This window comes from Saimiri boliviensis, chromosome 12 (assembly GCF_048565385.1).
Source record: "Saimiri boliviensis isolate mSaiBol1 chromosome 12, mSaiBol1.pri, whole genome shotgun sequence".
In the NCBI taxonomy this organism is placed as follows: Eukaryota; Metazoa; Chordata; class Mammalia; order Primates; family Cebidae; genus Saimiri; species Saimiri boliviensis.
In genome coordinates, this window is record NC_133460.1 from 4,845,651 (window position 1) to 4,867,231 (window position 21,581).

At 39.4% G+C, this 21,581-nt stretch overlaps 1 protein-coding gene and 1 non-coding gene across 2 annotated transcripts in view; both read right to left on the reverse strand.

The window, feature by feature from the left end:
- RBFOX1 (RNA binding fox-1 homolog 1) overlaps nucleotides 1-21,581 on the reverse strand; it is a 2,539,409-nt gene that overhangs the window by 845,975 nt on the left and 1,671,853 nt on the right.
- Nucleotides 7,982-8,089, reverse strand: LOC120367434 (U6 spliceosomal RNA). Its single transcript, XR_005581824.2, has one exon. It is a non-coding gene; the product is annotated as a U6 spliceosomal RNA (small nuclear RNA).

Consider the following 21,581-nt stretch of genomic DNA (forward strand, 5'->3'; position numbering starts at 1 on the left):
AGGCACATTTGGCCACAGACATACACAGAGGAAGAGGATGTGAAGATGGACAGGCTCCCTATGTGGATGGCCCTCTACCAGCCGGGGAGAGGCCTGGAGCAGACCCTCCGGTCAAAGCCTTCAGAAGGAACCAATGTGCCAACACCTTGATTCTGGACTTTTAGTCTTCAGAACTGTGAGAGAAACTGTTTAGCCACCCAATCCGTAGCACTGTGTTATGGTAGCCCAAGCAGACTAATACTGTCAGTATTAGATTTTCTCCCTTCCTTTGCTCTCTCCGTACCTAGGTCTAATCTTGAGAACATTACATCTAATTAATGCTTAGACTCCTGGCTATCCTCCTTGCCTGCGAGCTTGGGAGAGCAAATAGGTTTCATTTTGCATGCCGACTCTGATCATCTATAGTCACTGCCTGGAGCACTGCATGGAGAAGGATGCTGAGGCCAGCTCAGACTCAGTGGCTAAGAGGGCCATGATTGATTAGCAATGTCTGCCACAGGCATAGGAGGGGAAGGTAGAAGGTACAGGCTATATATGTTTCAGCCCTGCCTAGGCTCTCACTGGCCTATTCATCTTGAAAAACTGTTAATAGACTGAATCTCCTAATGTAGCATTTACATCTTTTTATCACTCTGCTCAAGAGCTTCAAGTAGCTTATTTCTGTCGACCACATAAAATGTATACAGTTTGCTGTCCAGCAATTCCAAAACATTTATATATTGATTTATCCATCCAATAGTACAAGACATACTATAATAAAAATATAATCATCTTAATTATAATACAACACAATCAAACACAATCCTAATATGCTCATCGTTCAAGAAATCATACTGACTCTGGATCATCATACAACTCAGCACTCTATTCATCCATTTTTTTTTTAGTGCATTTCTTCCCCACCCTGCTCCTTCCAGTTCACATTTAAGAGTACACACACACACACACACACACACACACACACACAAAACAGCTTCTGGCCTCCTCTGAGTTCACATTTCTGAAGCTGTCTAACCTGACTAGCAAGGTTTCAGGAAATCTCTCTACCTGGCCCAGCTTGTATCACACGTCCACCCTGGACCAAACATCAACACAGGAGAAGAGCAAACCCTGATTGGCTGGACCTGGATCACATGTTCATCCCTGCAGCAGCGCAGTGGCTTGCAGTGATTGGAGTGGGAAGGAATATTACTGCAAACCAAAGCAGTGGTCAGGAACAGTGGAGGCGCTCTCTCTGCCTGCCTCATCTGCCCAGACAACCTTAGGTCTTATTTTTCTCCCATGGTTAATTCCGTTCTTAACCTTCTTGTCATGCTACTGCCCCAGGAGGCAAATTTTGCTCTTTATGCCCTCAAGGATTACACAGATTTTGATGAAATATCCCATGATTAAAGAGCTGTGCATCTACCACCAGCTACTGACAAGAAATAACTTGGAAAGTCAGGGGACTACCAGGAAGACCCTTGAGGAGAAAGGAGTTGAATCTGGAAGAGAGTTTAGTTGCATAGATGGAGCAAACAGAGGGACTACAAGTGTGAAAGACTGAGACTATTTTAGAAGATTAACAGATACAGAGGTGGAAAGGGCATTGAACAGATAAAAGAAATTACGCAATGAAAATTTAAATAATATTTTAAGGGAAGTTATCAAATTTAACTCAGGCAAGATTCACATTTTTACAAGATAATTCAAAATATCTCAAACCTTTTTGTAAATTTAGCACCATAAACAGAACAGGGAAGGCAAAAATGCTTCCATTCCAAAGTCAAATAAGGGGGAGTGGTAGTAAGGACCAGGAACATTGTTAAGTAGGATTCAGAGGCTGAAGTGACCTCCACAGGAAAGAATATTGTGATTAAACAGGGATGTAGAACATAGTTAAGTAGAATAACACAACTGGACCTTACCTGAAGCTCCTAAAACATCTCCTGACATACTGATGTTTTGTGGATGATACTGGCTTTAAAAATGACAATGGATATTTATGGTGCATCTACCTGTATAGTGAATAATCTAATTAACCTATCTGTAACTTTATAGCAAACCAGTATGTCAATTGCAGTGAAGGTCATGATGGGGCCATCAATAAATGATATATACAAAGACGAAATAACAGTTTTAAAAGTGAAGGGAAACTTCTAATAATTACATACCAGAGCATCCAATAAATATAAATAGGGCAGAGAAGAGAGATGAGGTTAGGAAAGATAGGAGACGGAGTGAAGTTAATTATAGCAAATAACATTTACAGCACATAGTGTTGAGCTGCCCTTCAGGAAATAGGCTGATAGGCTGATAAATAAATTCCCTGAAAGCCAATCCACAAAATCAATTCATTGAATAATAATAAAAATATCATATTACTGGAAAACTTATTAAAAGGGCTGGTATTCCTGCAACCATTTTGTCAACGATTTGCCCATCCTGCTAAAATGAAGGTCAAACTACAATATATTCAGGCTATTAGTTAGCTGGCTTTCTGAAAACTTCTCGAAAGAGTGGACTGAAACACCACTACACTTGTGATCAAATAATTTAGTAATCAGGGCTTTGCTTATTAGCATTTGTAGGACCTTATACAAGTCATTATATTTATCTCAATTTTAATTTCCTCCTCTAATACAAGAAAAAAAAAAATCCTATCCTTCTCTTTAACTTGAAAAACGAACGTACTGGGAGAACTATCAAAGATAGCTGCTAATTTCTCTCTGATCCTTAGAATAGACTTTTTCCAGACACCCCTTCTACATTTTGTGAAAAGTCCAAAGCACTTTTTAAAATTTCTGCAGATTGTCAGGGGCCTTACGCTCTCACGTGATATATCAAGTTTCCATTTCTTGCCCTTGCTGAGTTTCTGCTATGTTTCTTGCTGTTCATTTACCTCTGAATTAAACTGAGGCTAACACGAACCGCAGTGACTTTCCTTGACAACAAACACACAAACAAACAAAATGTCCACATGAAGACACCCTATGTGTCAGTCAGAATATACCAGGCCATGCTGTGGCAATAAATGACTCTGAAATCAAAAAGGTTTAGGAATAACGAGAGTTTATTTCTTGCTCATATCACACGTCCATCATGGATGTGGTGCAATGAGACAAGGTGATATTGCTTCTCAAAGACTCTCAGCAATCTAGGATGAAGGAAAAATCATCATCTCAAATATTTCTAGCCACCATGTCAGAGGAATAAGAAATTTCTAGAAACTCTTGCATCAGCAATAAAATGTTCCAGCACTTGTCACTTTCATTTATAGCTCATTGGCCAGAACTAGTCTCCTGGCCCCACTAAAACCACAAGCATTTCCAGCAGCGTCCAGCAGGGAGGAGATGGAATACTTGTTGATAAGCCCACATGGTGACCATACAATACATTGCTTGGGGAAGTTGAAGGATTTACAGTGTAGCAGCACAAACATTAGATATCACTACTCTTAGAAATCCTTGCATACAAACCAACACATATCTCAGCCATTCTCTCTTCTCTCTCTCCGACCCTTAATGTGTCCTTCAGCTCTATCCCTCCGAGAAGCAACAACATCTTGAAATTCCTCCTATACGCTTAAGCAGAATGACTAGGCTCTCCACAACCCGTATCCCCTGCTTTTTGCGAATCCATGACTGTGTACGTTTTGCAACTACCATTTGCAAAAAATCTAAGTTCTTAGTCTGGAGGCAACCCCTTCTCTATTGTCTTTGAATGGGTATTTTGGAGATAGGAAGAAGACTGCTAGATGAATTATTCTCCCAGTTACAGAAGCAAAACCTAACTGTATGTGTTAAAGCAATGTATACAATTTAAAGTACTGCAAGAAATAATTTGTACCATATTGGAAATTTCTTTGGCCCTCTCTTTTCTCATCATATACAGAGAATAGCAATCCTTCCTCGACTATAACACGGTGGTCTTGTCCATAAAAATGCTCTGTGAACTCTAAAGCAGTATGCAAATGCGAAGACAGAGGCCGGTGCACACACACACACAGCTCTGTAGCTGTGAATTCAGAAGTTGTTCCAAATTCCAAGCACTCAGAGTCAATGCTCTGTTTCCTTTGGGTCACAGTAAGGAGGCATTTTATGGTCTGATATCAAGTAGAAGTCAAGCTTCCCCACTACTCTGGTTTTGCCTGTCTTTGTGATTTAATAATGCAGTCCATATTGGAAGATGATGCAGTTATGTCAGTTATTAGAGAATTACATTTTCTGTGTTCTGCTAAAGGGAAGTAAAGATTAGCTCTGCCAGATGCACACATAAAACTAGATAGAGGCATACCACCAAGTCAACCCATCCATCTTTCTCTAGGACATGTCAACATGTGGAATTTATGAAATATGGACTGTATTAAAAATGTTAAACACACTTTTTAAATGTAACTGCTGCAGAAGTAAGATATCTTTTCTTCATTTGTTTGCTCTTTTGTTTACTGTTGTTTGGTGTTATTTTTCTTCAGTGGGACTGTCTATGCTTGTTAAGCACCGGTAAATGGCCAGTTATGAAGCAACACAAAATATTACATATGAATATTTAATAAGAAACAATAGCAGAAATATAGTGTGCATTTGTTGCTCCACTGGAAAACTATATTCATTATTCTACAAATTATTCTTCCATAAACATTTCAGAAACTAGAAAAAAGGTTAGCATAGTGTACCCAGTATTTGGTGGGCTAAAAGCACTTTCCCATTTGCACTATGATGAATGCCAACCCCACTTCCATTGCTCAGGTCTAAAATCCATCTTTCGGTCAGTTTTAGGAGATACAGTTATTTCATGTTTTCTTTTTTTTTTTAATTGCATTTTAGGTTTTGGGGTACATGTGAAGAACAAGCAAGATTGTTGCATAGGTACACACATGGCAGTGTGGTCATGTTCTCTTGTAATGCAAGCATAAATAAGAAAAAAAGCACTAATTACCATGCAGGGACTATGGGTTCTTTCTGGATCAGATGACAGATAAAAACGTCCTTAGTTCCAGCCAAGATTAAGAAATAGAACCCTAGCTATGAAACATACTCTGAGGAAAATAAAACAAACTCAAGTCTTTTTTTTTTTTGAGACGGAGTTTTGCTTTTGTTACCCAGGCTGGAGTGCAATGGCACGATCTCGGCTCACCGCAACCTCCGCCTCCTGGGTTCAGGCAATTCTCCTGCCTCAGCCTCCTGAGTAGTTGGGATTACAGGCATGCGCCACCATGCCCAGCTAATTTTTTGTATTTTTTTTTAGTAGAGATGGGGTTTCGCCATGTTGACCAGGATGGTCTCGATCTCTTGACCTCGTGATCCACCCGTCTCAGCCTCCCAAAGTGCTGGGATTACAGGCTTGAGCCTGCCCGGCTCAAGTCTTTTATTCTAGTATACTGCATCATAAAGTCCAAACCTTTTCAGTCTATTAATTTTTATAGAAGTGGTTTAATTTCTTGCAAACAAATGTTTATCAAGTGCCTACTATGTGCTAGGTACAATGCTATGTGAAGATAAAACAGTGACAAAAACCAAGGTGGTTATTTCTGACATCACTTCCTTTATGGAGAGTGACTTTGTTTCAGCTAATTAACTCTGCATAGAATACAGGCTCATTTTGGGGGTTGGATGGTATTATTATTTTTCTTTGATGGTGGAAAAGTCAACAATCCATTCATTGTCCAATGAATATGGTTACCAGGAAGCAATTACATGATTCCAGGATGATTCCCAAGAATAGAAAGACCAGATGTAAGTAACCTTAGACTGATTGTGTTGATGATTCTTTTTGTTTTGTTTTGCTTTGCTTTTTGAGATAGGGTCTTTCTCCTTCTGTTGCCCAGGCTGGAGTGCAATGGTGCAATCATAGCTCACTGCAGCCTCAATCTCCTGGGCTTCTCCTAGATCAAGTGATCCTCCTGCCTCAGCTTCCTGAGATGCTAGCACTGCAGATGTGTGTTACCATGTCAGCTTAATTTTGTTTAAAATTTAATTATTATTTTTTGACATAGGGTCCACTCTGTCACCCAGGCTGAAGTGCGGCAACATGATCACAGCTCACTGCAACCTCCACCTCCCAAGTTCAAGTGATCCTCCCACCTCAGGCCTTTAAGTAGCCTGGACTCCAAATATGCACCACCATAACTACCTAATTTTTTGCAGAGATGGGGTTTCACCCTGTTTCCTAGGCTGGTCTTGAACTCGTGGCCTCAAATGGTCCTCCCACCATAGCCTCCCAAAGTGCTGGTGTTACAGACATGGGCCACCATGCCCAACTTTGGTACTGATTCATTTAGGCTATTAGACAAAGGGACCTGAGGGTCATCAAGATAATGTAACTTCTACATTTAAATCACTTTTATCCAGATGTGGGTCAACTCTAACTTTCTCTGCTGAAATAAACAAGGCCTTAACAAGTCTACTATTTTCCTTAACCATGGCCTTGCTTCAGACATAAACATAATTGGCAGTCTTTGCCAGAGCTCTGAATTGATATGTGCTGCAGTTAATGGTGAGTCAAAAACATCCAAGACTCTCAGCCAGTCTGTACGAGTCACATGAAAAAACCACACATTACAACTGAGACCTCAGAAACCACTTCCAACTTGAGAGACACAGGTCACAGTGGACAGGAGAGATCAAAGCTCTGTGTCTAAAGGACAGATTAAAATATAAACATTTCTCTAAAAAACTCACCCCCACCATCATGAGTTGTATTACTTAGACAACCGAAAAGTTTTCAGAGACACTGAAATTTCCTGAATTACAACAGTCATAGTATCATGATCAACAGTAGCACTATGCTGACTATAAAGAAGTCAATCATGTGCACAAGCATCATAGGCATTCTATGATTAAACACTCTAAGTAGCTGAGTCAGGGTAACACAATCAATTGGTAACACTACAACCTAGCTTTTGAGTTCTTAACATTTCTCCCGCTTTCCTTGAACACACCTGTTCCCACTGACAGCTTCTCCCCATTTTCTGCCCAACTTGGAATCATTTTTCAGATTAGTTGCATGGGTTGTGAAGCCAGGCTTCTTGGTTTCTTATCTTTTCTTTAAACAACGTTGCTCTTTTATTATTATATTTCAATAGTTTTGGAGGAACAGATGGTGTTCGTTTCATGGGTAAGTTCTTTAGGTGTGATTTCTGAGATTTGGGTGCACCCATCACCCCTCACCCCCTCCCACCCTTCCCCCAAAGTCCTCACAATCCATTATATCATTCTTAAGCCTTTACATCCTCATAGCTTAGCTCACACTTCTAAGTGAGAATATGTAAGCACATTAATCTAATGTTAACTAACTCAGGAATGGAAAACCTTTATAAGTGGAAGGGAGCTAAGCTATGAGATGGTTTTCCATTCCCGAGTCACTTCACTTAGAATAATGGCCTCCACCTTTATCCAGGTTGCTGCAAATACCATTTTTTTCTTTTTTTTTCTTTTTCTTTTTTTTTTTTTTTTGATGTAGTCTTGGTCTCCCAAATAGGCTAGAGTGCAGCGGTACAATCTTCGCTCACTGCAACCTCCATGTCCCAGGTTCAAACTATTCTCCTGCCTCAGCTTTCTGAATAGCTTGGACTACAGCCACGCATCACCACACCTGGCTAATTTTGTATATTTAGGGGACACGGGGTTTTACCACGTTGGCCAGGCTGGTCTGAAACTCCTGACCTCAGGTGATCCACTTGGCTCAGCCTGCCAAAGTGCTAGGACTATAGGTGTGAGCCACTGCTCCTGGCCTCTTTCATTCTTTTTTATAGCCTAGTATATTCTATGGTGTGTGTGTGTGTGTGTGTGTGTGTGTGTGTGTTTGTGTGTGTATGTGTGTGTGTAATACACATACCACACTTTCTTTATCGACTTGTTCACTGATGGGCATGTGGGCTGGTTCCCCATTTTTGCAATTGCAAATTGTGCTGCTACAAACATGTATGTGCAAGTGTCTTTTTTCTATGATGACTTATTTTCCTCTTGGTAGATACTCGATCAACTGGTATTTCTGCGTTCATAAAACTATGAAATGCTTCACACATTCCCATGTCATCGTTGGACATGGGGCCCTGCTGATCTTCTCTGTTTCATTCCAATGTTAGTATAGGTGCTGCCGAAATGAGCGCCGGTTTCCTATTTTAGACCCTACACTTTCTAGCTGTCTGACTTTATGCAAGTTAATGTTTCAAAGCCTCGGATTCCACATCTGGAATATGGGGATAATGAAGATCACAGAGTTGCTGCAACGATTAAGGAAGATAACGCTCGTGCATTCGATTCTCATGGTGATGACGACAATGAGAGAATGACAGTAACGGTGACGATGAGGATTTTCCATCTAAATCTATGAATGGAGAGAATCCCATGGCGGGTGTAAAATCTCACAGAAGCCCAATAAACACTAGATGTGTAATGTGTTTAACTCAATAGTTTATGCAGCGAAGTTTTTCTTTTTTTAAGCTGAAAACAATTACAAGAACACAGCTATAATTCACGGTCATAGCCTTGAGGAAGCTTCATGCAATTGCAGAAGATACACATAAAACTGAGAAATTGAAAGCCTATTTGAAATATGTAGTCATAGCGAGCACTTCTTGTTTAATTGCATCCTGCTTACATAACTAAAAGACCTAAATTAAAGCATAATCATGTTTCTAATGATTTTGCACTCTTTTTCCCCTTCCAACATAAGGAAGCTCAAGGTGTTGGAAGAGTTATGCTTTGGGACTGAGATAACTAATGCATAAATTAAACATCCATTTCATACATTTGTTTACATAAATGAAAAAGGGGGACAAAATCTCTACTCATCGTTTATTCCTTCTTCTTACTTCAGGAGGAAGGCTTGCTATAGATTTTTTTTTTTTTTCCAGTGCATAGAAACTAAAAGTTTCTCAAGTGAGAAACACCAGGTACATATTTCAAAAGTTTCGGTGGCTTTGCATAGCCTCAGAAATGTTGAGAATATAGAACACACTCCAGTATATCTAATTATCTTTGTAAAATCTCTCAAAATCAATGGCATTATACTCAAGACCAGCTGCGGCTGGGGAAGTCAAACAGAGCAAGTGTCAGGGAGGTTACGGAGAAGTATGACTTTCTTCCTAATAACACTATTTTTATGGAACATGGAGTTTTTGAAAGGTTATATTCTCTTAACTCTTTTAAAGACCCAAACAGAGTTTAACCATTTTGTTTGATGCAATCAATTCATCTCTATCTCTATTGTTATTATTATTATTATTTGCATTTTTAACTCATGAAGAACGAAGGCAGCAGGTTTTGAGACAACTGTAAATCTAGCTCATCCTGCATTATAATTTTGCTAGCAGTGAAAGTGTGCAATGATTCTATTTTAATTGTTGCCACTGTAGGAATATTTAACGTAGTGGCACATTACCTAGGTGTTTTGTTGTTCTTCCAAATGCTTTTTTCTCTTTTTAAAGAATGCTTCCAATATAAATAGGAACAATACTTTAAAATAAGAAAATAGTACGGAATTCATGGAAGCCTGAATCCTACAGAAAGGGGCTAATTCAGTTGCTTTCTAAGTTGAGATTTTAGGAATAGTTCATAAAGTGTTAAAAGGTAATAGGTTAAAAAAAAAGAGCTATGATCACAGTAAAGATATTATTACTATGAGAAAGAGAGAAAGAGAAAAGCAGAGAGAGGGGAGGAAGGAAGGGAGGGAGACAGACTGCAGAGAAGCAAAACTGCCCCAAGTTATCGCTCTGAATAGATATGTTTTATTCATTTATACAACAACTATTAAGTCTGTGCTGTGTGCTAGCAACCATGCTGTGTGCTGAGCATAAGCTGGTGACTAAGACAGACAGAGCACTGTTCTCACCATTTTCCAGTTGGTGGAACAGAAAGGGTATCAAAGTAAGACATCGCAGGTACCATTACTGGGCACTCCAATGGTGCTATGAAAAGACAAAGGCAGCTAATTAACTGAGAAGCATTTTCAGAAGTGGTGCCCACACACAATCATAATGAACAACGGGACTGATCATACAAAGTGGTTTCGGAGATCCTCACTCTCTACCGAGGGAAACACATGCACACACACACCCACGTGCACACACATACTCTCTCGAAGAGCCTGGATTGTGAGAAAGTGCTCTCAGATGTGGATTCAGGACAGGATAGTCTAGGCCACAACTGCACCTTGAGGACCAGGGACAGAATTTCTAGACACGATCCTAAAATCAGCAGAAGCCAAAGTAGAAATTTCAGCAAGAATGATGGTGATCATGGACCAGGAAATCACTCTCACTGGTATATGGAGAATAGATTAATGGGGGCTAGTGTGAAGGAAGAAAGGCCAGTTTAGAAGTGTTAACAGCACTCCAGGCAAGGAGGAAGTGTGGCTTTGGCCAGAAGAACAGAAGTAGAATGGAGAGAAGCAAAGAGTTTCCATCTATAATTAAGAGGGGACAATCTATTGGACTTGATCTTTGGGCATGAGGGATAAAGGTAATGAAAGAGTCAAGAGTGATTTTCAGGCTGGGTGGGATAGCTCAGGCCTGTAATCCCAGCACTTTGGGAAGCCAAAGCAGGCAAATTACTTCAGCTCAGGAGTTTGAGACCAGCCTGGCCAACATGGTAAAACTCGATGTCCACTAAAAACAGAAAAATTAGCCAGACATGGTGGCACACGTCTGTAATCCCAGCTACATGGGAAGCCGATGCAGGAGAATGGTTTGAACCTAAGAGGTGGAGGTTACAGTAAGCCAAGATCATGGCAATGCACTCCAGCCTGGGTGACAGAGTGAGATTCTATTAAAATAATAATAAAGTGATGTTCAGACACATGGAATTAAACTTCAGTTTGTTTATTCACACACAAAAAAAGAAAAGAAAAATACCTTCATCAAATTCCATCCAAAAGAAAGTAAGGAGGAAGATAAATTAACTGGTCCATTCATACGACTGTCTACTTTATATGCATCTGTGAGTTCATTCACTTTCCAATATTTAATGAGCACCTGTTGTTCACCTGACACTGGGCTTCATCCACTTATATCCAAGTCTCGAGGAATATGGATGCTTCTGGATAGAACTGGAAAAACACTGAATTTTTATTCTCTTTATAAATGAGTTTTAATTCATGCCTCTCAAAGTAAGGGCCTTTTATTAGTGACTATAAATCTCAGAGAGACAAGAAGTCATAAGAATCTGAAATTGCCTTATAAATTAGTTGCCAGTAGTGAAACAGTTGTTTAGTTTGTTGAGGGGCTGGGGTGGGGAGGAATTTTGGTGTTGAAATAATTATTGAACATTACTGAACCAAATAATTAAACTGCGCTGTAAAATTATGGTTATGGTAATATTCCCATCATCATTTGTTTTGTTTCTGCTAATCTAAATTATGATTTTTTTTGTTATTGCTTTGCAAAGCTACAATATAACAGTCAAACCTGAAATTAAAACCAGCCTGCAAAATTATACAAGGTGATCCACTGTGTTCCACTTGCAATTATTCATGGCAAATAATATCGCGAAGCTCTTAAATCCTTGTTGTAAAGCAAGCCAGACGTGCGTCAACTAAAACCCTAGATATTTATAGGTATCAAAAGTGAGGTATGACTTGCTGAAACTATCAAAATGCAAAGGAGATATCTGAAAGTCCAATGGGAGCATCCTGGAACATCAGATTTCTGTTTCGTAGCAGTGCTGAATTTCAGTAGTGCTGACAAGGGAAAAGACACCGATTTTTTCAAGTGACCGAAGGGAACGCCATACTCGCTCCTTCTCTGCCCCACCCAAGGATGTTAACTCTCTTTATTCTGCCTGCAAATTTCTACATGAAATACGGTTTTTAGGCCAAACCCTGAACTCACTGCTTAGCACCTTGTGAAAACAAGGTGGTCCAAGAGTTCTGCAAAAATCGTCATTATGATGATCATCCAAAAGTAAAGATTAGTAAATTGTCAATTTAATAATTTTAAAACTCACAGTGTCAACTGAGACCAAGAATGCACAGATCTCATAGCATCAACATAGAAATGTTCCTCTGATCCCTTATTTTATAGGCCTTAAGACTAATGAGCAGTCCACCAGGTACTGAGATGATATAAATAATTTATGGCTTTGGATTGTTCTTAGTATGGGGAGGCATCTACCTTCTGAACAGATTCCCCTTCATTCCTATTCCCATGAAGCAGTCAGTTCATGTGTCTTCAAAACCAACCAGAATTAAGTAGTTGGAAATTGCACACCAAGCTGACGTTGTTTAGAATTTTACCCATTTCCAATCAGTCAACACGGCTCTCTAGAGTTACATAGCTTTGCAAATTGCATCAATGTGTGTCTTAGAATTTGTTTTGAGAAGGATAAGAATCCTACTTCTAAGACATCAGAGCTGATAACTGATTCTGGTATTTTTTATTTTCTCCCTTTCTCTATTTCATTCTACTCTGCACAGAATTCATGTTAATCTCCTTTTCTTTTCTGAACAAGAAGTTCTCAGAAAATCCTTTTGTATGCATTGAAAAACTCAGCACATTTACATAAAAACAGTCAAAAGACAAAGTAAATACCTTCCTAACACAAGGCAGACAGCACAACAGTTAATAACAGAATCTGGAGTGAGAAAGACCTGTGTTTGACAATTTCTCTGCCTACTACTGTGGGATTTGTGACCAGTGACCCTCTGAGCCCATTTCTTCATCTGCCAGTGTCAACATAAAAAAAAGTGTTTACTTGATAAGGTTCTTATGAAGAACATATTGACACTAAGCACTCTGCACAAAGTAGTTGCTCAGTAAATGTTGGTGATAATAGTAAGTGGGAGAAGGAAGAGATGAGAGTCCAAAGGAAGGAGAAGATAGGAAAAGCAAGCAGTATGGGCCACATGACGCTGCTGTAATAAACAGCCCCTGAAGTCAGTGGCTTATAACAATATTTTCTCACCCGTGCCACGTACCCAATACAGGTTGGCTAGAACTTTTGCTTTTTGAAGTCACTCAGGGACATAAGCCCACAGAGGGTTTATCTCAACTCATGCATCCAAAATCTCTAAGGCAAGGGCTAGAGAATGTGGTAAATCACAAAATGTCACATCAATCATCCACCCAAAAGACAGTCATACCACCTCCCTGTATGTTTTATTAGTCAAAGTAAGTCACATAGCCAAGCCCATCTTTCAGGGGGCAAAAACATGCAATCCTATCATCTATCTTCAAGAAATATTAGCTTGGTGCAGTGGCTCATGCCTGTAATCGCAGCACTTTGGGAGGCCGAGGTGGGTGAATCACCCGAGGTCAGGAGTTCAAGATCAGCCTGGACAATGAGGTGAAACCCCATGTCTACTAAAAATACAAAAATCAGCTGGGCATGGTGGTGGGCATCTGTAACCCCAGCTCCCAGGGAGGCTGCAGCAGAAGAACCACTTCAACCCAGGAAGGAGAGACTGCAGTGAGCTGAGATCACACCGCCACACTCCAGCCTGGGCAACAGAGTGAGAGTCTGTCTCAAAAAGAAAAATAAGAAAAATCATAAGCCAATATATATGAAGCACTGGCTTGAATCTGATTTTCCTATCTGGCCCCGGCAACTTTACCGGTTAGAACACTAACCCACATGAAAACTTACAGAAACGTCTCTAGAACCACAGTCCCTTTACACTTACCTATCATAGACAAACCCCTCTTGTTTCAGCAAACCACTTTCTTTGTCCATCTTCTTATGATAAACCACTTCCTATACCCACTGCTGCTGACCAGGAAGTACTTCTGTTTCTATAAATTAAATGACCTAGACGCTGCGACATGTAGCATTGTGAGACTTTAATGAAAAAACAAACAGGAATTAATATTCGCTAATGTGAAATGAGTGTTTACTATTTATCAGGTACTTTGATCAAAATTGCTCATATTAATTTTATCAACACCCATATGGCGAAAACATTACTATTCAACCTATTTTTCAAACAAGGTAATTCAGATCTAGCAGTTTTAACTTCTCAGAAGAATCAAGTAGGCAAATCAGAATTCAATTACAAATTTGTCTGAGTCACAGTTCTGGAGGCTTGACTTCTAAATTTGCTTACTCTCTTGTTTAAGAGGGCTGTTACGGAATGACGGTTTAATACATCATTGAAACTGGGACACCTGTCAGAAGAAAGGGGGATATTAATAACTATACCGGGATTAAGGAATAAACAAGGCTTGCCCTGAGAAAATCTGAAGGTAATGATGCCATGGGTAATTGACACATTAATTGATAAATATCTGTTGGATACCTTTCTTCTTGTCCCTTCTCTGTTTGTGAGATGGAGTCTTGTGGTCTGATGCCCAGGCTGGAGTGCAGTGGCACAATCCCAGCTCACTGTAACCTCTGCCTCCTGGGTTCAAGCGATCCTCCCTGTCTCTGCCTCCTGAGTACCTGGGACCACAGGCCTGTACCACCAAGCCCAGCTTATTTTTGTATTTTTAGTAGAAATAATGCTTTGCCATGTTGGTCAAGCTGGCCTTGAACCCCTGACCTCAGGCGATCCGCCTGCCTTGGCCTCCCAAAGTGCTGAGATTACACGAGTAAGCCACCATGCCAGGCTCCCTTTCTTCTCTTAATTCTCACTAGTTTCTCCTATGAAAAAAATTCTGGATTATAAGGTCATTAAAGAGAATCAAGAGAATTAAAAAGAATAACCAAGAGAGATTATTCCTTGTACAAAATCATCATGAGAGCCACAAATGTTCCAGAAGAAGCTCCCCTTCCTCCACCCATGCTCATCAGAAAGGTAAAAAAAAAAAAAAAAAAAAAAAAAAAAAGAAGGAAAATAAAAAATTCTATTTTATTTTCCTACAGAAAGACTTATAGAGCTTCATGCTTTTCTTTGCCAGACCAAGATGAGAATCCCCAAAACATCTGCATTTAGTACATCTCCAAGCTAAAAGCTGACTGCTTTATAGGAAATTCCCACTGGAAGTGTTCCCGCTGGTTAGAATGCAATCGTTAAATACAAACTCGTAATAATAGCAAGACATGGAATTTTTGTTTTTTAAACACAGCTAACACAGACTCTAACTAGAGGGTTTTTTTGTAAGCTTAAAACAGTATGACCTTTAGATATTGTCATGAAGCTAATGACCCTTAAGGGCCTGTTTCCTTACCATGATGCTTTGTATGGCAAGTGCTATGCACACAAAAGTCACCATCTTAGACAACCCTAACCTTTAAAAAAAAAAAAAAAGCCCCTTGTGAACACACTTTTTGCATTATGTATTTTTTACTTAACACAAAGATGCAGATGTGAAAGACAGCAGAAGTCACAGAGATGATGGATAAAGTTTGATTTTCTTTCTTCTTTATTAGACCCATCAACAGAGTTCCATTATTACCCTGTAAGAAGTGATGTATTTTCTTGTTTCATCATAGCTTGAAACTTAAAGTCCATCAGCCACCCTATCCACAAAAATGAAAAGTGGTAGGAAAGCAGCTTACATTTCCTGAACATTAAAAAATAATGAGAAGAGATTGAAGTAATAAAGAACTACCAGAGATAAGGTGAGCAAAACTGTTTTATAATATAAAGAAAAATGCTTATTAGATAGAAAAAGAGCTGGAGAAAGAAAAGGAGAGAGGAATTATTTTGCATAAAAATATCACTTTCTAGCTTCCATTTCAATCCTTTTCTTACCAGATTTATTCCAAGATGTTATGCTAGTCAATATTACTCTTTTTTTCCCTGATTTTTTTTTTCAATGCATTCCCTCCATGATTTAGACATGAATAGGCAAGAACCAAATGGGTTGACTTTTTTATGTAATGTTTTAACACTAAGTTACTTAGAAGGCAAAAGACATCGCAGGAAGAAAGAAGCCTACACACCAAAGAGAGAGAACGTAATTGTACCTGAAAATTCTCAGTGTCCAACTGTTATCTAATACTGCTTACAAATAAAGCAGGAAAAAAATGCAACAAATAAGCCCATTTGTGAAGGTGATAAAATAGCAAATGAGAGACAAAGTGAGAAGGCAAAATGAACTTATTAATTAAAGGAATTGGGGAATACTGTGTTGTAATCGTACATCATCAAGAATTAAAAATCTCAGTGCATAGTATCTTAGTAAATTAAAAAACACTAGATCACAAAAATATGATCTAAAGATTAACACAAATTGTATTTCTTTTTTTTTTTTTTTTTTTTTTTTTTTTTTTTTTTGAGACGGAGTTTCGCTCTTGTTACCCAGGCTGGAGTGCAATGGCGCGATCTCGGCTCACCGCAACCTCCGCCTCCTGGGTTCAGGCAATTCTCCCGCCTCAGCCTCCTGAGTAGCTGGGATTACAGGCACGCGCCACCATGCCCAGCTAATTTTTTGTATTTATAGTAGAGACGGGGTTTCACCATGTTGACCAGGATGGTCTCGATCTCTCGACCTCGTGATCCACCCGCCTCGGCCTCCCAAAGTGCTGGGATTACAGTGTATTTCTAACACCTGATACAACTTCCGGAGCACAGTAGCAAATTGCTAACCATGGGTTAAATAAATGTTAAGAAATAGGAAGGTGCCTGGGTGTATGGGACTACAAAGATCAAAATGGTACACGGTAATCATAAACGGCAGTAAAATTAGAAATGATTTTTCTTTGTTTTTCTGTATTTTTCATGCTATCTACAATGAACACATATTATTTAAGTAATTAATGTAAGTACTTGGAAAACCACTCCAGGCTGGGTGTGGTGGCTCACTCCTATAACCCCAACACTTTGGGAGGCCAAGGTGGGCAGATCACTTGGGCCTGGAGTTTAAGACCAGCCTGGTCACCATGGCAAAACCTCATCGCTACTAAAAATACTAAGGTTAGCCGGGCATGGTGGTGCACACCTGTAATCCCAGCTACTCGGGAGGCTGAGGCTGGCGAATCACTTGAACTCAGAAGGTGGAGGATGCAGTGAACCAAGAAGGCACCACTGCACTGCAGCCTGGGCAACAAGAACAAAACTCCATCTCAAAAAAAAAAAAAAAAAAAAATAGAAAAGAAAAGAAAGCAAGCCCACTCTAACACTGGCACTGGGATTGAGGAAGAGGACTCACCTTTGACTCCTGTTTGCAATTTATCACCAAAAATATCAAAAATGCCTCTTTTGTTTTGATGAGTATCCATTTACATAACATCAGAAAAGAAGGGAATTGGTCCCAACAAAATATCCAAGTAGTGCCTGTCTCTCTTCATTGTTTTTAAATCCACATTAGAGGAAAAAGACACAAATACAGGTTGAACAGAGCAACATATTCTAGGAAGCAACTTTTTCTTCAGGATTCCATGTATTACTGAAAGGTTTGAAAAGCCAGTTTGGAATTTTCCATCAGGAACAAAATAAAACATTTGAATTAGATCCTTGATTCCCAAATATCTTTCCTTTGACACATACAGCCTATTATGACATATTAGTCCATGATTAAAAAGAAAAAAAGGATGGAGAGAATAAGGTGTTTTAAAACTAAAACTAAATTTTAAAGTTTTTTATGTTATTTTCAGATTATGTCATTTCTTCTTTTTTGGGCATGATGATGCTATTTCTTTGCTGAATCGATGGTGCAATTAAAACAAATAACCTTCCTTTATTGCACTCTGAATTTATTATTTTTGAAATGTTCTGTTTTGAAGTAACTGGATAGGAGAGCAAATGAAGTATGTTCTCTTTTTTGAGCGTATCTCACAGTATAAGACTTATGCTTTGGAAAGAAGTCTAGGAATATAGTGATTTATAAGAAAAAAATGAGTAATTTATATCAGGACACAAGAATTATTAAAACAATTTCCCTGAAATGACCCCTCCTTCCTGCTAAAGAGACTCCTCGGTTTTCTTGTTTGTCAGTTTTATTTTTTTCTACTCTCCCTGCTCTCCGAAGAAGGTTCTGCTTTTGCTAGGCAGGTTAATTAGAGGTGTTTGCAAGGCATCATCTCTACAACGAAAAAAAAAAAGAGGAATGGAAAGACAGAACAAGTTGTGAGGATTCTGCAAGACAAGGAAGGGGGAAGGAGCATCAAGTGTGAAGGAAACAAATAGCAATAGGTTGGTAACTGTGTAATAAACATTCAAAATACCAGTAAAGAACTTGGTATTCCTTTCTGGTTACCTCATTTGGCTCCTTTCATAACACACTCTCCTCAGACTGTATCACAAGGCTCATTACCTTCATAAGGTTGTTATTTGGGTTTTTTTTTTTTAAATAATAATAATAATAAAAGGTACCAACATCCAATTTGTGTTTAGGGTCATTTTTTTTTTTTTTAGGATGGTGTAAATTTTTTTTTATTTTTTAATTTTTGAAGCACATATGAGGTATATATATTTATAAGTTATGTAAGATATTTTCATAGGGGCATGCATTATGTAATTATCACATCAGAGTAAATGGGGTATACATCACCTCAAGCATTTTATTATGGTACAAACAATACAATTACATTTATTTAGTTATTTTAAAATGTAAAATTAAATTATTTTTGGCTATAGTCACCCTGTGGTACTCGAAATATTAGGTCTTATCTATTCTTTCTAACAACTTTTTGTACCCATCCATAGTTCTTCCCCATGTCCCCACCAGCCCTCCCAGCTCCTAGTAAAACCATCTTTCTATTTCTAGCTTTATGAGTTCATTTATCTTAATTTTTAGCTCTCACAAATACGTGAGATATGCCACCACATTTTTTTTTTAAAGAAGAAAACAAAACAGAACAGTATTTGGATACATTATCTCTCCCTCATTCTAACAAAGAAGATAAAATGGCACCCAGGAACAGACCACATCTTTAATGTCATTTCATTCCTATTTATCTATGCAACCAGAAAATAACTGTAACTGGTACTGGAACACAGCCCTTGATGTGTTCTACTTGTACAGGCAACCGAATGAATTTAGAGGTCGCAGAAGGCAAAACTTGCTCAGTTCCTTCTATTACGGGCCTTTTCTAAATTTTAGGAAAGAGCTTTGAAGCTTTAGCCATAGACTCTTGATGATTAGAGAGTCATCACCCTCCTGGTGACCCACGTTTCACCTCTACCTATTCATCTTGACCATTTTCTTTTGATCATTTTTTCTAATCTACATCCACAAGATACTTTGTATCCAAACTTGAGGGTCTTTACTTTCAGGCTGAAATGTTTTGTGCCATGTCCAACTATATTCCAAGAACTAATTCAGGCAAGCCCTCCTCTTTTTCCCTATGGACTGTTGGTTTCCTGCTTACTGATTTCTCTTCATCCACTCTCCCACCAATAATCTGTAAAAATTCTTCCACTGCTCTCCACCATAGAATGTACCAAGCATCTTAGAGAGATTCTGCGAACTCCTTCGAAAACCAGCTGCAGCCTTTTTTCTTTCTTTTTTTTGAGATGGAATCTCACTCTGTCATCCAGGCTGGAGTGCAGTGGTGGGATCTCGGCTCACTGCAACCTCTGCCTTCTGGGTTCAAATGATTCTCCTACATCAGCCTTCTGAGAAGCTAGAGTTACAGGTGACTGCTACCACACCCAGCTAATTTTTTCTATTTTTAGTAGAGTCGGGGTTTCACCATGTTGGCCAGGCTCGTCTTGAACTCCCGACCTCAGGTGATCCACCAGCCTTGGACACCTGAAGTGCTGAGATTACAGGCACGAGCCACAGTCAATTCTTAAAGAGCATCTGTATTGATTCCAACTCTACCTCCAGCTCTGTTCCTACAAAACCACTCACATTTTCCAGTTGTGTCCCATACTTCAGTCATGTCACTTCCTCTGCCCGTAACACAACTCTCTTTTCTGCCTGGAAGTCTCTTCACTCTTTAAGGTGCTGGTTAAGTATCACCTCCATTCTGCTGGTTCCCCGGGCTACTGGCTCCCTTTCCAAGTTAACTGTAATATTGCTAATAATGCTGCCATTTTGTCTCCCCATAGCACTGAATGAAGGAGTTTCATTTGACTTTTCTCTTCCATTTCATTGAACCTGCTCTGGGGCGTTGCTATTCAAAATGTGCTTCCAATGGAGGGTGATGGATGCAACAAACCATCAAGGTATGTGTATTTCTATGTAAGAAAGCTGCACATTCTGCACATGTACCCCAGAACTTAAAGCACATATATTTTTTTAAAGTGCTTCCAAGAACCAGCAGCATCAGCATCACCTTTGAGCTTCTTAACAAGAGAAATTCAGTCTCCACTCCAGACCTACAGAATTATAACCACTGATGGTGGTCCAGGACTCTGGGTCTTTATAAGATTTCTGGAGAATTCTTGTGCCCCATAAATCTCCAGAGTAAGGATCAGTACTTACTTAACTTTATGGACCCAAACATGACACACACGGCAAGCCCTTCATAATCTGAAAGTTAAATGAAAATATCTATTTTGCTGTTATTGTGACTGAAGTATCTTTTCCAAGCCTCCCCCAAAGCCCAACGATATGTTCTCATCAAAATTAGTTTTGCTGTGATCTTTCCTGTCAGTATTGACTGGAGCTTATCAAGTTTGCCCTACATACTCCACAGCTTCTATCAAAGCTTTTGTTTGATTCCAGCCTCCCATTGCACATTCCAAACAGTCCTGTCTGCAGACCTGCCGCCAGTGCCAAGGAGAACCCTTGTTCATGTTAATGACATTTGTGGGAAGGGAGAAAGTGCAGGCTAGACCAAAAAAGAAGCGGGGGACCCTGGCCAGGAAAGAGGGGGAGCGTATGAATGTGAAAACACTTTAGCCAAGTATTTATTATCAATAGGGTTTTCAAACTGCTGTAAATCGGGAAGACCTCAGGGCCTTCCAAAATGAATCTGACCTCATCATACACAGTGAAACACAGAGGAGGGTGTGTGCCAAGTCTGTAATATTACAATGGAAAGATGCAATAGGGGTGCTGTTAACTGGAATGACTTAGGAGTTTCATATGAAATGAGAGCCTAAGATGCTAACATTGAATGGGTCCAGTTAAAGGAACATTGCGAGTTGAAGCAATTATTCTAGTAATTGAGTGGGGGAGAAAATCATTCCTTTTGGAAAAGAGAGTCAGGCCTTGCAATTAGCAGTTTACATTGATCAAAGACATGAGGGAGCTGCTTGACTACCCCAGCTTCTGTCTCGGAGATTCAGGGCTCTGCTTCCCTTTGCTCATCTGCCCCAAACAATCTGACCATGATACTGCACTCAAAATGGACCTTGCTTTCTTGATGTACAAAACCCTCTTGCAAACCTGTAGATGATTAGATGATGGTGAGAATCTGGGGCTCAAAAAACTTAGCATGCATATACACACACACAGCGATAGCTGTCACTGTTCAGATGCACTCTCCTTTCCTCTGCAATCCATCAGACATGTAAAATACTGAGGATGCTGCAGCAAATGCCATATGTCCACCCCGCAGCTCGAAACACAAAGTGTAACAAACATAATGGAATCCTTCTCAGCCACTGTCTCCGACTACCACCCCTCCCCTATTCCCTAACAGTGGTGAGCGTACTGCTGAACTTACTGTGTATCATTCCCCCATCTCTCACTTGGAAAGACAGTGGGAGTGTATATTGTTTTACCACATATGCATAAATTCCAAGAGAATAGATATTTCTGAACACCTTTATATATAAACACATGTAAATGTGTATTTTGGAATATGTATTTTTGAACAGTTATGTAT